The sequence below is a fragment of the Mchenga conophoros genome, linkage group LG4 (genome assembly GCF_057382185.1).
Source record: "Mchenga conophoros isolate Kocher_MC1m ecotype Shallow Benthic linkage group LG4, M_conophoros_male_GT1.1, whole genome shotgun sequence".
NCBI classification, from domain to species: domain Eukaryota; kingdom Metazoa; phylum Chordata; class Actinopteri; order Cichliformes; family Cichlidae; genus Mchenga; species Mchenga conophoros.
This window is the reverse complement of record NC_140529.1, coordinates 4,476,309-4,488,848: the sequence shown is the minus strand read 5'-3', so window position 1 is coordinate 4,488,848 and position 12,540 is coordinate 4,476,309.

Genomic DNA, 12,540 nt, shown 5'->3' with positions numbered 1-12,540 from the left:
AGATCGTGAATCAGTTTGGAAAACACTGTGTGATGGCCACAACATGAAGCCATTTTATTGTTGAATTATCAGTGATACTTTCACGTGTTTTTGTTGAGAAATGTTAACGATGTCATTAAAAGAAAGCATTAAATTAGGGAGAAAAACCCGTTCGCGGAGAGGGTCCCCGGTTCTCCAGTTAGATTGTGCTTCACGACGTCATGTTTCGCCGTGACGGGGTTATTATTGGAGTAAATGGATGGCTGGAGCCTCTGCTCGAAGCGTCTCTGATCGCCGCGAGCGCGTTCATATTGGAATGAATTGACAACCCACAGCGTCACATAAAAACGTGGAAGAGTACCTTAGGCGTCAGCATGAGAAGTTAAGGGACGTGACAAATCGTCATTATTTTACGCGTCGGGAGTGAGAACGGGTTGGTAAAAGTATATCCTTGCTGTACCCTTAATGCTAATTATGCTAAATTAACCGCTGCCTTTGCCCCTTTGGGATTATTCTTATGTCACTGGGATGTTGACCTTTGACCTTCACATTAGAGAGATGGGCAGACATAATTAGTGTATGAATTTTAAAGTAACAGGTAATAAAGAGAGTGTAGCAAATGTAGTCAGGTTTATTACTCTGTATCACACATGAGTGCCCGAGGGAGGCGGGGCTGACTGGGGAGACGCAGGAAACAGAGAGACAGGGCTGACTCGACATGAAACGATGAAACGTGGGACACGGGAACAGAAACTAAACACAGGCTGAAATGAACACTGAGGGAGGGAGAACTAAGATTACTGAGAGCCTGATAAATAAGAAGAACAAAAAGCAAGAAAAACAAGAGTCAAAGAAAAGCAAAAACACAAAGCATTGGGCCAGGACCCACTGCTGTGACATTTATATGTGATAAAAACATTAAAAACTGCTCAGATGTTGAAATCTTTCTACGTATACTTTAGGTTCAGCTCTCCAGCCTGGCATTTGGTTAAGCATGATTCAAACATTTGATTTTGTTTAACTGGTTTTAATTATAGTTACTTTTTGTGAACATTTGTTGCAGCATTTAAAAATACATCATTTATTTTCAAACTTTTATTGGATTTAGAGCATCATATTTGACCAACGTAAATGTTTTAATTTCATATAAAATAACTGAAACAGTGAACTAAATATCTGAAATCTTTCCTTCCTTAAAAGTTATAATCCTACTTAAGTTATAGTGCAAACGCTTAAGCAACAAATATACTTGATGCTAATTAATTAATATTTCCCTTTGATGTTGCAACTATGCGGTCACTTCTGTCTTTAAACAAAATAATATTTTCCAGTTACAGAAATCATAAAGTCCAAACTAAAGTGCTACTGTTGCTATATGCATTTTATATAAATCATGGATGATGGTCCTGACATGAAGGAAGAGAAAGTTACAGGTTGCATCCTTTGACTTTGTCTCCGTGCCTTTGGGCCATTTTCAGAAGGACAGATGTTTCTGTTCAATTCTTAAATCAATTTTTTCAAACACAAACACTATTTTAAAGCTTCTAGAGAGTAAAATATTCATGATAATTATAATAACAATAATAAAAACAAAAGCTCTCAGATCCATCAAACCAAGCAGCAGAAAGAACAATAACTGAAGAGAAAACTTTAACCTTGTAGACTTCATTATGTTCCAGCTGCTCTACAGACGCTGTGACCTCGAACTTAAGCAGGTCGTAACGTATGTGCAGCTCAATAACTTCATAATCAGACCCTGTGGTATTTAGGCAGCAGAACAACTAAGAATAACAACTACAAATAATGTTTTTAGGTTTCTGTTGTACTGCAAGGTTCTGTACAGGAGAACCAAACCAAGAGCAAATATTACGTCTCATTTACACCTGAGCACGAAGAGCCATCAACATTTAGCAAATTGAATCATCTTTGTTTAGATGCAAGAAGAATCATATAGAAATAAAAAAGTAGAAATAGAAATCCAGAGCAAAGATATCCTCTAATTCAGCGTAGCACATGAGCAGCTGCTGTGATTCACGTAAGCATTCGGCTCGTCGCTGCTGCAGATTTTTCTCTCGCTGTTCTGGCTCACAGCGCTGCAAACACAAAAATAAATATCCCCAAAGCTGTGAAAGGGAGCTAATTAGTAAGAGTATTGTTACTCTCCGCAGGAGTAGTCCAGCAGTAGAAACCAGTCCAATAACAAGGTGTGTAACATCTAGCAGGGTGACAGAAAAACCCAGGGTAACTTCTAAGGACCTCAACGTCTCTCTCACATTGTGTTTTTTAAACATGCTTCCATTTGTCACTTCAGTCTTTACTCTGAAATACAGGAAGAGAAATCATGGCTGAAACAATTTCTCATGAAACCAGGGGTGTGGTCCAACAGTCAGTTTGGTGAGGAAGGTTCCTAACTGAGAGAAGTGACCCAGAAGTATCTGTGTAGCAGCCACAATGAATCCAGATCATGAGCTGATCCGTGACTGCCTTTGTACAACTTTTACAAAGTGACTGCAAACATTGTGGAAGGATTCATAGCGTTTGATTGCTTGTGTGAATGTATTAAACAGGAAACCAGGAGCTGCAGAAACCCAGTAATGCTGGGTTTCTGCAGCTGCGTGTGCGTTTATTATTATGGCTCCAGGTTACATTTCAGGTCTTCTCAGCCCACACCGCCCCACTCGAACTCTGCGCTCCTCCAGTCAGATGCTGTCATTAGTTCCACGCTCCCAGTTCAAATCTAGAGATGACAGCTTTCTCCATTGCTGTCGTCCCCCTTTCATGAAATCCTCTTCATCCTTGGAAGTCTTCAAATCCAATCTGAAGCCCCTCCTATTTTCCAAGGATCTCTCTGACACCTCTGTTATTGTGTTTCAGCTATTCTGCTCTTTTATCTCATTGGATGATGTTTGCATGTGTAGACACGTGTACGTGTAGTTTAAGTTCACATATGTGTGTTTGTGTGTGAATGTGTACATTTTTGTATATGGATGTGCATATTTGCATGTACACATATTTTTTTACAAACATATACGGATGTCTCACTGTTTCTATGATGTTTTCATCTTATCTATTTTAATTCTTTTCACCATATCATCCCTCTGTTCAGCACTTTGGCCGACACTTGATGTCTTTTAAATGTGCTATATAAATAAAGATGACTTATATTTGCATCCGTGTGTCAGAGTGTGTGTTCTTACCTTTAATTTAGGACACGCACACACAGCATAGAGTGAACAGGGACTATTATTGTCCCACAAGGAGCAACAGGACAATTGACCTACTGTATGCTAATGTGAGAGGTGCATACAGAGCCACCCCCCTCCCCCCACTAGGGAAGTCAGACCACAACCTGGTTTACCTACAGCCACAATACACACCCCTCGTCCAAAGGCAGCCTGTCACAACGTGCTCCATCCGGAGATGGACCCCAGAAAAGGAGGATGCTCTGAGAGACTGCTATGACACCACAGACTGGGATGTGCTCCTGAGCCCACATGGTGAGGACATAGAGGGGGCGACACACTGTCTTACAGACTACCTCAACTTTTGTGTGGACACAGTCGCCCCTGCTAAGACGGTACGGTGTTATCCTAATAACAAACCGTGGGTAACACAGGAAGTCAAAGCTGTCCTCAACATGAAGAAGAAGGCTTTCAGGAGCAAAGTGAAGGAGGAGATGAAGGCAGCACAGCGGGAGGTGAAACGCTGCCTGAGGGAAGCAAAGGACACCTACAGGAGGAAGGTGGAGCAGAAGTTGGAGAGGAACAATATGAGGGAGGTCTGGAATGGTGTGAAAACCATCACAGGCCACAACACCAAGAAAAGCACAGTGGGGGGGACTGTGGAGAAGGCAAACGAACTCAACAACTTCTTCAACAGGTTTGACCAGCCCACAACCCCCCCACCCTCACCCTCACTACAGAGTCCTCTCCCCACTCTCCTGCCTCCCTCGCTTCCCCCCCTTCCTGACACCATGACACCCCCCTCCTCCAATCAGCAGCAAGACATCTCCCCCCCTCCCCTCCTCCCAAACATCTCCCAGTGTCACAGTGGATTAGGTCAGGAGACAACTGAGGAAGCTTCGCCCCAGAAAGGCAGCAGGCCCAGACAAGGTGTGTCCTAGGATGCTTAAGGCGTGTGCTGCTGAACTTGGGGAGCCGCTACAACGAGTCTTCAACCTCAGTCTGCGACTGGGGAGAGTGCCCGCCCTATGGAAGACATCCTGCATCGTCCCGGTCCCCAAAAAGAACCGGCCCAATGAGCTGAATGACTTCCGACCGGTGGCACTGACGTCACATCTTATGAAGACTCTAGAGCGGCTCTTCCTCAACCTCCTCCGACCACAGGTACAACATGCCCAGGACCCACTACAGTTTGCATACAAGGCGGGTGTCGGAGTGGAGGATGCCATCCTGTACCTCCTACACAGAGCCCACTCACACCTGGATGGGGGAAAAGGCACGGTCAGGATCCTGTTTCTTGACTTTTCCAGTGCCTTTAATACCATCCGGCCCTGTATGCTTCAGGAAAAACTGAACAGGATGGAGGTGGACCCCTGCCTGGTGGCTTGGATCTCCGACTACCTCACCGACAGACCACAGTACGTCAGGCTGAAGGACATCACGTCTGACACAGTGGTCAGCAGCACAGGAGCACCACAGGGAGCTGTGCTGTCCCCTCTTCTCTTCACCCTGTACACCTCTGACTTCTGCTACAACTCTGAATTATGCCATATTCAGAAGTTTGCAGATGACACGGCCATCATGGGGTGTATCTGGGATGATCAGGAAGAGGAGTACAGAAGTCTGGTGAGGAACTTTGTCGCATGGAGTCACACAAACCACCTGCAACTCAACACCTCAAAGACTAAGGAACTGGTTGTGGACTTCGGGAGGTCCAGAGAAGGTCCACTGCCGGTTCAGATAGAGGGGGAGGAGGTGGAGGTGGTCAACAAGTACAAGTACCTCGGGCTGTGGGTGGACAATAAACTGGACTGGTCATGCAACACAGAGCACCTGTATAAAAAAAGCCCAAAGCCGACTGTACTTCCTCAGGAGGCTGAGGTCTTTTAACATCTGCAGGAAGCTCCTGAGGATGTTTTACCAGTCGGTGGTTGCTGGAGTACTTTTCTATGCTGTGGTGTGCTGGGGGAGCAGCACAGCAAAGAGGGACTCATCCAGGCTGGAGAAACTGATCAGGAGGGCTAGCTCTGTGGTCGGCATGAAGCTGGACACTCTGGTGACAGTGGCAGAGAAAAGGACATTAAAGAAACTGATGGACATTATGGACAATGCTGGGCATCCTCTGCACACGGCCATAAACAATCAGAAGAGTCTGTTCAGTGACAGGTTGCTTCTCCCCAAGACAAGAACTAACAGACTTAATAACTCCTTTGTCCCACACGCCATCAGACTGTTTAACTCCTCTCTGGAGGGGAGAGGGAGGGGAAACAGGAGGACAAAGGAGGGGGGAACAACTAAGCTGTAGTGCCTCTTCACCTCACTGTACAATACCTTGTGCAATACTTTTGTAAATAGTCAACAGTGCAATAGACTCAATACTTGAAATGTGCAATTCACTTGTATTTTTATTTTTATTCCTATTTATTCTATTTATCCCCTTCGTATATTTTATTTATATTTGTCTCTGTATTTATATATGTGTGTGTGTGTGTGTGTGTGTGTGTGTGTGTGTGTGTGTGTGTGTGTGTGTGTGTGTGTATATATATATATAACAGTTCTGTAACTGTAACTTCGGTCGTTGCTGTGCTTTTTTTTGGAAGTCGAATTTCCCAGAGGAACCCACCCGAGGGATTAATAAAGTTCTATCTTATCTTATCTTATCTTATCTTATCTTATCTTATCTTATCTTATCTTATCTTATCTTATCTTATCTTATCTTATCTTATCTTATTAAGCGTGTGGCCTGTGTGTATCTATGCCAGTGAAACTGGATCTGCTCATTTTGAATATTGAAAAATATTGTGACTTAAGACAAACATAATAACTAAAACAGAGCAGAAACACGACAATTCAGCAGAAAAGTAACAACTTAAGCAGAAATATTGGAAAATGAGCAGCTGAAAAAAGCTGAATAAGGTGACGTTCACTCAAAACTACTTGTTGTTCAACTGTGAAAAACTGGCAGAAATGTTAAAAACACACGAAAGAACAGCCAGCAGATACACACAATTAGAAATATGAGCACATATGGAAACACAAATGCACAGAGACACACAGGATGTCAGTCAACCACTCTGAATATTCAATTTGAATCTTCCTGGTTTTATGGATTCCTGTCAAACGACTGGCCATAATTTCCTAACCGTAGGGGCTGGAGCGGTCATTCTTAGACCGTTCTGTTCAGAGGAGATGGGGGAATCTTCAAGTGTTGATAGTTCATAATTAAAATATGAATTATTAAAGATATATGGCTTATAATGCACCATAACTGAGTAGAGTTGAACTGCCTTGACTTGCCCTCAAACAACGGTTTGTAAGTCTAAATCTATTTGGAGCATCGATATCATTCTTTCACTGTCACATACAGCAGGCTTTGGTGAACAGTTAAGGCAATATTTTCCGGTCTCAGGCACATTTCATACATTGTGCTCTGCAGACAGGCACACGGACCTTTCAGGTCTACAAAAAGTTTCAAATGAAAAGCTCACAGGTGTGTTTTTATTAACTCAGTGTTGCAGAATCACAGTGATTCATTAAAAACGTCTGCAGAAGTTGCAAACTTATGATTCATGTCATAAGTTATGATACACTGCTCTCCCCTGCATAAGCTGTTTTTATAGTATCAGCATTGGTATCAGCAATACTGGCCATACATTTACTTGGTATCACATCTATCCCACAATCTGCAGTACTGCACACACTAAGATCACAGTGGACAGATTCTGTCTCTATGCTGGGAACGTCTGTGTTTCCCGGGATCAGCTGTTGCAGATTGTTGGTGCATGGAGGGCTGGGGCCTCTTCTGCCCCCCCTAACGGAGACCACGTAGGTAGTCGGAGGCTGTAAGACAGCGGCTCTCTGGAGAAATCTGATATCTCAGGAGGATGACAGGATTCAACCAGAGAAGCTGCTTCATTATAAAGTCTGTGGTTTATAACTGAAAGCTATGATACACATAAACAGCCGTCCATGCACTTAAGTAGTGAGTGAGTATTCACTCCAGTGATGACCTGTGAGAAAGAAACTGCACACACAGCGAGCGGGCGACCATAAGATTATTATTGCCAAGCAAGAACCTGCAGCTCGAGCAGGCTGAAGAAATCCTTTAATGCTGATGCAGGCTTCACAGTGTAGAAACGAGAACTCTAAGAAACAAAAGAGCAGAAGTCATGTATGAAACACAACACAGTTAACATGTGAAGCACTTAAAAGAAAACACAAATAAAACACTTCCAGTGAGGCGTGGCGATTTAAACATTGCCTGTACTGCTCAGCAGTTGTAATGGCATCAAGAATATCTGCACATAGTTCATAATTACAATTAGAATGAACATTTCTTTCACTAAACTCAAAGTCACTCATTATAGAGCGACATCACTATTTTAACGCAGATGCTCTGATGTAGTAGGTCCAAATACAGGATGGTGGGTCACCCACCCTCCTGCTCCAACATGGTAGGAAAATTATACGGTAGAAAATGTTTATATTCATAACAATGTGAATTTTCTGCTTTAAATACTTTTATATATGTTTTTAAAATGGTCCCTCCACCCACTTTTAGTCCTTTTTCAGACATTGAAATCGGAGGAAATGTTCCAAAAATGTGCTGATTTGAAAGTGAATGATGCCGATCTTTGTTTCCATAGCACAGATTTGTCTGAGACATCATCGAGTGTCAGCCTGTGCCTCTAAGGAGCGTCCAGCGTCCTGTTCATTGTCCATTTCTATCATAATGCACGCACTGGGGTTAAATATTGAATAACAATGTTCTTCCAACTTACGTTTTTCCCCACAGAGTTCAGACTCAATACTGTTAATAACAGACAATCATAGGGTCCTGCTGTCCACACTGTTATAGTTCTTACAAAAATACAGGCTGAAACATACAGATAGGAGCAGCTAAGAGAAGAAGAAATGTGCTGAAACTGTCAGAAAGGAGATTTATTTGTTTCCACTTTACATGTGTGTGAGCATGTGAAAGTTTGTGGATGTTCTTTGTCTGTGTGTCTGTATATAAGATGTAAGGGCGGTGGCCACAGAGATGGTCCTGGTGTTTCACTGGGATGCTCTCTCCACATTGCAATGTGTTTATTAAACCCACTTCAAATCAAGCTCACTGGGTGTGTTGCAGAGTATATAGTGTCGAGGAGGGAAATTATTTTACTGCTATTGTTAAATAATTGTTATTGCATTAATAATATAATTTGCAGCATGGATATTGCATTCCAAGGTTTAGACAGTGTCTCTTTCAGAAAGACTGAGTTGCAGGCTGACAGGAAGTTGTATGCAGAAAGAAGCAGGAAGTTATTTTGAGCCGCAGGCTAAGACGAGGCTTTAACAATGTAACAGATAGCTTTATCATTTTATATTAAGGTTTTAGTAGAGGTTCTTGATTAAAACATTTATTTAGTAGAAGACATACACATAGTCTCAGTGAGCTTCTGGTCTGGTAAAAGGTCAGAAGTGTAAGAGGTGACACAAAGAGCATGTGAGGTCAACACACACACACACACACACTTTAAATTAGATTTATTTAGAGGAGAGGTTAGTTATGTTTGGCTGTAACTGCAAAATTGTCTTGGTAAAAGAGGAACCGTTTCTTGGTGTCTCGGCAAGAAAGAGGAACAAGACAAGAACTGAAAGGTAGACAGGAAGGGCTAGCCATGAAAATAGAAGATGATTTTCTAGGTGAAAAGTCATGATGTTGATCTGATCTATGTATAAAATATATCTGTGACGTATGAAGGGGCGTCAGTAAATAAACCCTGATGCTATAAAATATCTGTTCATGCTTTGATTAAGTCGAAGACTACTTCCTGTCTGCGTACAGAGTTTTCTTCCCACGCGTGTATTCATTAAAATCTTCGTTTGACTTCACCCGGCCGGACCAGTGTGGTTATTCTTCGATCACCTCTTGTACCCTTCCTCAATATTGAATCTTAACATTTGGGGGCTTCGTCCGGTTATTGGGGAAGGAGAGTTGGAGGTTTGGACGGAGAAATCCGGGGTCTTGGGTGGTCTGACGGGCAGACGTGAATTCCAGTGGTCTAAGTGAGTGGGCATAAGCCGGCTTATCCAAAAGGTAAGGCACTACCTGTTGAATTATTTCCAAAGTGTGCCAAATTGGACATGATAAAATTTAAGTCTACTCACTGAAATTACTGGTGGATGTCTGTTTTGATTTTGATGAAAATTTCATGAGTTGAAACAGTTAGAGTTCTGCTAAGAAGAAATGAAAGCAGTAAAGTCTGCTAAAGCAGTTTGAGTCTGCCAGGAAAAAGTTTAAATATTGGGTTGAAGTCCCAAAGAAATTGAGTTAGAGTCTCAAGTAGTTTGGTAGGGAATTGGTTATTGTGTTGGTTAGAGTCCAAATTTGGTCATAAGAGTGGACCTGAGCGGTCATTTTGTGAGTTGGAGTCTCCATTTGACCACTAGGTTGCACCTACTTCAGTTATACACTTGTTTCGGGTGTTGATTGTTGTTTCAAAGTATTATAAATTATTCTAGAACGGCAGTTCGAGTCTGCTAGGAAGCGCAGTTCTCGGAGGTAACGCTCCCTCCCGGCCAAGGACGCTTGGCCCTGACCTATCGGCGAATAGGGTTAGTACGGTTGGCAACCGGGGAGAACTTGGGAACCTCCAAAATAGCTAGGAGTTGGAGTCTCCTTACCGTTTGCAACGGTATCTGCGCTTTTTTGGCCAGCAGAAGTGGTCTTCGGGCGTGTAACTTTAACCTAAAACTTCAAAAAGTTTGGGTTGGTTGACGCTTTTAAATTGAGTTAGGGATTTTAGAAATGAGGCCAGAAACAGTTAAAGTCTTGATACTGGTTAATTGATTGCAAAAAACGGTTATGTTAAATTTGTCGAAATTTGATAGGTGTTAAAAGGTTTAAAATCTGTGCAGTTGTAAATATAAGACGTCTCTGTATTAAAAAAGATCTCTGTGGGTCGAGTCAGCAATGCACTGACTGCCTGCTGCTATTCTTAGATGAAGAGTGTGTGTGCATGCAAATGAGGCAGCTGATGCAGAGCGCATGAGAGGACTATGCTTTCGGTTTTGTGTGTCATTCAGCTCTATAACTATTGTTTGCAAATGTGGATAAATGTCTGCAATTAAAATGCTGGCTTAGTAAATAATAACATTGTAAATATATGAATGGTGACAGCGTTTCAAAATAGAATATAAGAATTGTTTGTGTTTAAAACCAACGGTTAGGTAAAGAAGATTTAAGGTGGATTTGAAGGCATAAACAAAAAATAAAAGGGTTACAGTCTGCAAGGGTTGTTAATTCATGAGCTGACTGGATGCAGAGTAAGTGGAGTGGTCATCCTGAGAGGATTGAATGATGCTCTAACTCTGTGGTCAAGTCAGACATAGGCTTTAAGCAACCATGAGCCACTAATAAGCGTGACAGATTAATGAGTATGTGTAAATGGAACTTGTTAAATAGTTTTGATAGGAGTAACTCAATGAGCACGCAATAAAGTGGACTTTTTAGGGGCAGTTTATCACTGACACCATAAAAAGCAACTTAATTAGTAGTTCAATAACAAATTGTAAAGATAACCTTTGTTATTTGATAAGAGAGAGAAAATTCAGGTTACATATAGTGAATAAATAAGGAAATGTTAATCTCTGCGTCATTCCACACTGAAATTTCAATTGTAGGGGATCATTTGGAGGTGAATTGTGTAGGACACGGGGAGACAGAAGAATCTCCCCATGAGTTTTCAGTGTGCATAGAAATTGAGGAGGCTGAACTGGAAGCCTGCCTGGGTCGTTGTTTTTGTTTATTTGAGGGTCTGCTGGAAGTTTGTGAAAACGACCACCTTGATATGTGGGAGCCTTCTCGGGCAGCTATTTTTTTGTTAAACCTGTGGCAGGCTGTGCAACATGGAGAAAGTTTTGACATAATGTCATAAAGGTGATTTCTTGGTTTTAGATTTATTAGTACGGGATGCTTGAGGGTGTGTTGCTGTAAAGTATATAAGGGACGCGCAGCGCCGTTAATGGGTTTAAAATAAATGAAAAAACACTAATCCGAGGAACTATTGGAGAGGTAAGTATACGGAGATGAGCGCGTTGCGCATAAGGGTTGCTGGTGTCATATATTAACACTTTGAGGGCGAATAATTTTGATTGAGTGTCAACGCTTGAGAACGCGAGGACAGCGTCTAAAGGGCTGGGTTAAACTTTGTGTATCACCGAGCAGGGGAAGAGGAGCCAGTGGTTGCGAGAACAGCGAGACGAAGACTGAAACTGAAAGTTAAGCGTGTCTGGGTGACCTAGACCAAGAAGGTGGAGTCGACCAACGCCATTGGAAGAGGTAAGTCTGTGTTTCAGAGAATGGCTGACAGCTCGGGTGCGACACCTAGTAGGAAAAGGGGATGCAAACCTCTGAAGGATCAGCTCGAACAGCTTAAGAAAGCTGTTCGCTTGGCTTCCCCTGGAGTATCAAAATCAGCAGAGAAAGAGTGCCAAGCGATGGAGGTTGAGGTAAGTAAACCTATTATATCCCAACAGAAAGGGCTGGGTGATAAAATACCTCTGAGCTTGGTGTTAAAAACTGAAGGAGAAGTGTATGGACAAATGCATGAGGCCCTACGTGCGTCCATAGAGGCATTAACGGCATTGGAGGTTATAAAGCAGAGAGTAATGCAGGGAGGGCCAGAAGAGGAGAATGAAGACCGTGCGACGTCATCAGAAGAAGACGATGAGGAGGACGAAGATGGAGGAGCTGAACCCCAACCAAGTACAAGCCTAATTTTGAGGAAAAGAAGTGTGAAGAGAGACCAAGCACAGAGACAGCCCATATTTAAGAGCTCAAAGGGGAAAGGAAAGTTGAGGAAGAGTAGAAGAGTGAGTTTTGAACAAGGAGCTCCTGACCCTGGTTTAAGTCTGCCTCTAATAGCAGGTCCAAAGAACGAACCAGTTTATCGCGCCTATAAGGTGAGAGATTTGGAAGCATTGGTTAAACAACTTCCACCAATAACCAAGGGAGAACATTGGGAAGGAGAAGAATTAGCGCTGGGCGACTTTCGCACTTTGGCCGGACGTTGTATGCTGGGTGGTGGGTTAGCAGATGTAGAGCAGATAGCTCAAACAACCAGATATGCAAATGACCTGAAATATCATGAGGTGCAGAGTGACTTAGCAGATGCAGTTCGGGAGAAGGACCCAACTCCTAACTTTGGAGCCATTCCAAAAATTATTTGGGATCCCAAAAACACACCCAGAGAGTGTTTAGCTAAAGCAAAGGAACAATGGTTGTTAGGAACAGGAATACATCCGGGGAAGGAGGGTGAAAGTAGAGCGTGGTGTCGTTCGGCAGTGCTGGCAGGGCTGCCCAATCAGGTTGCAGTTGACTTGGAAAAGAACC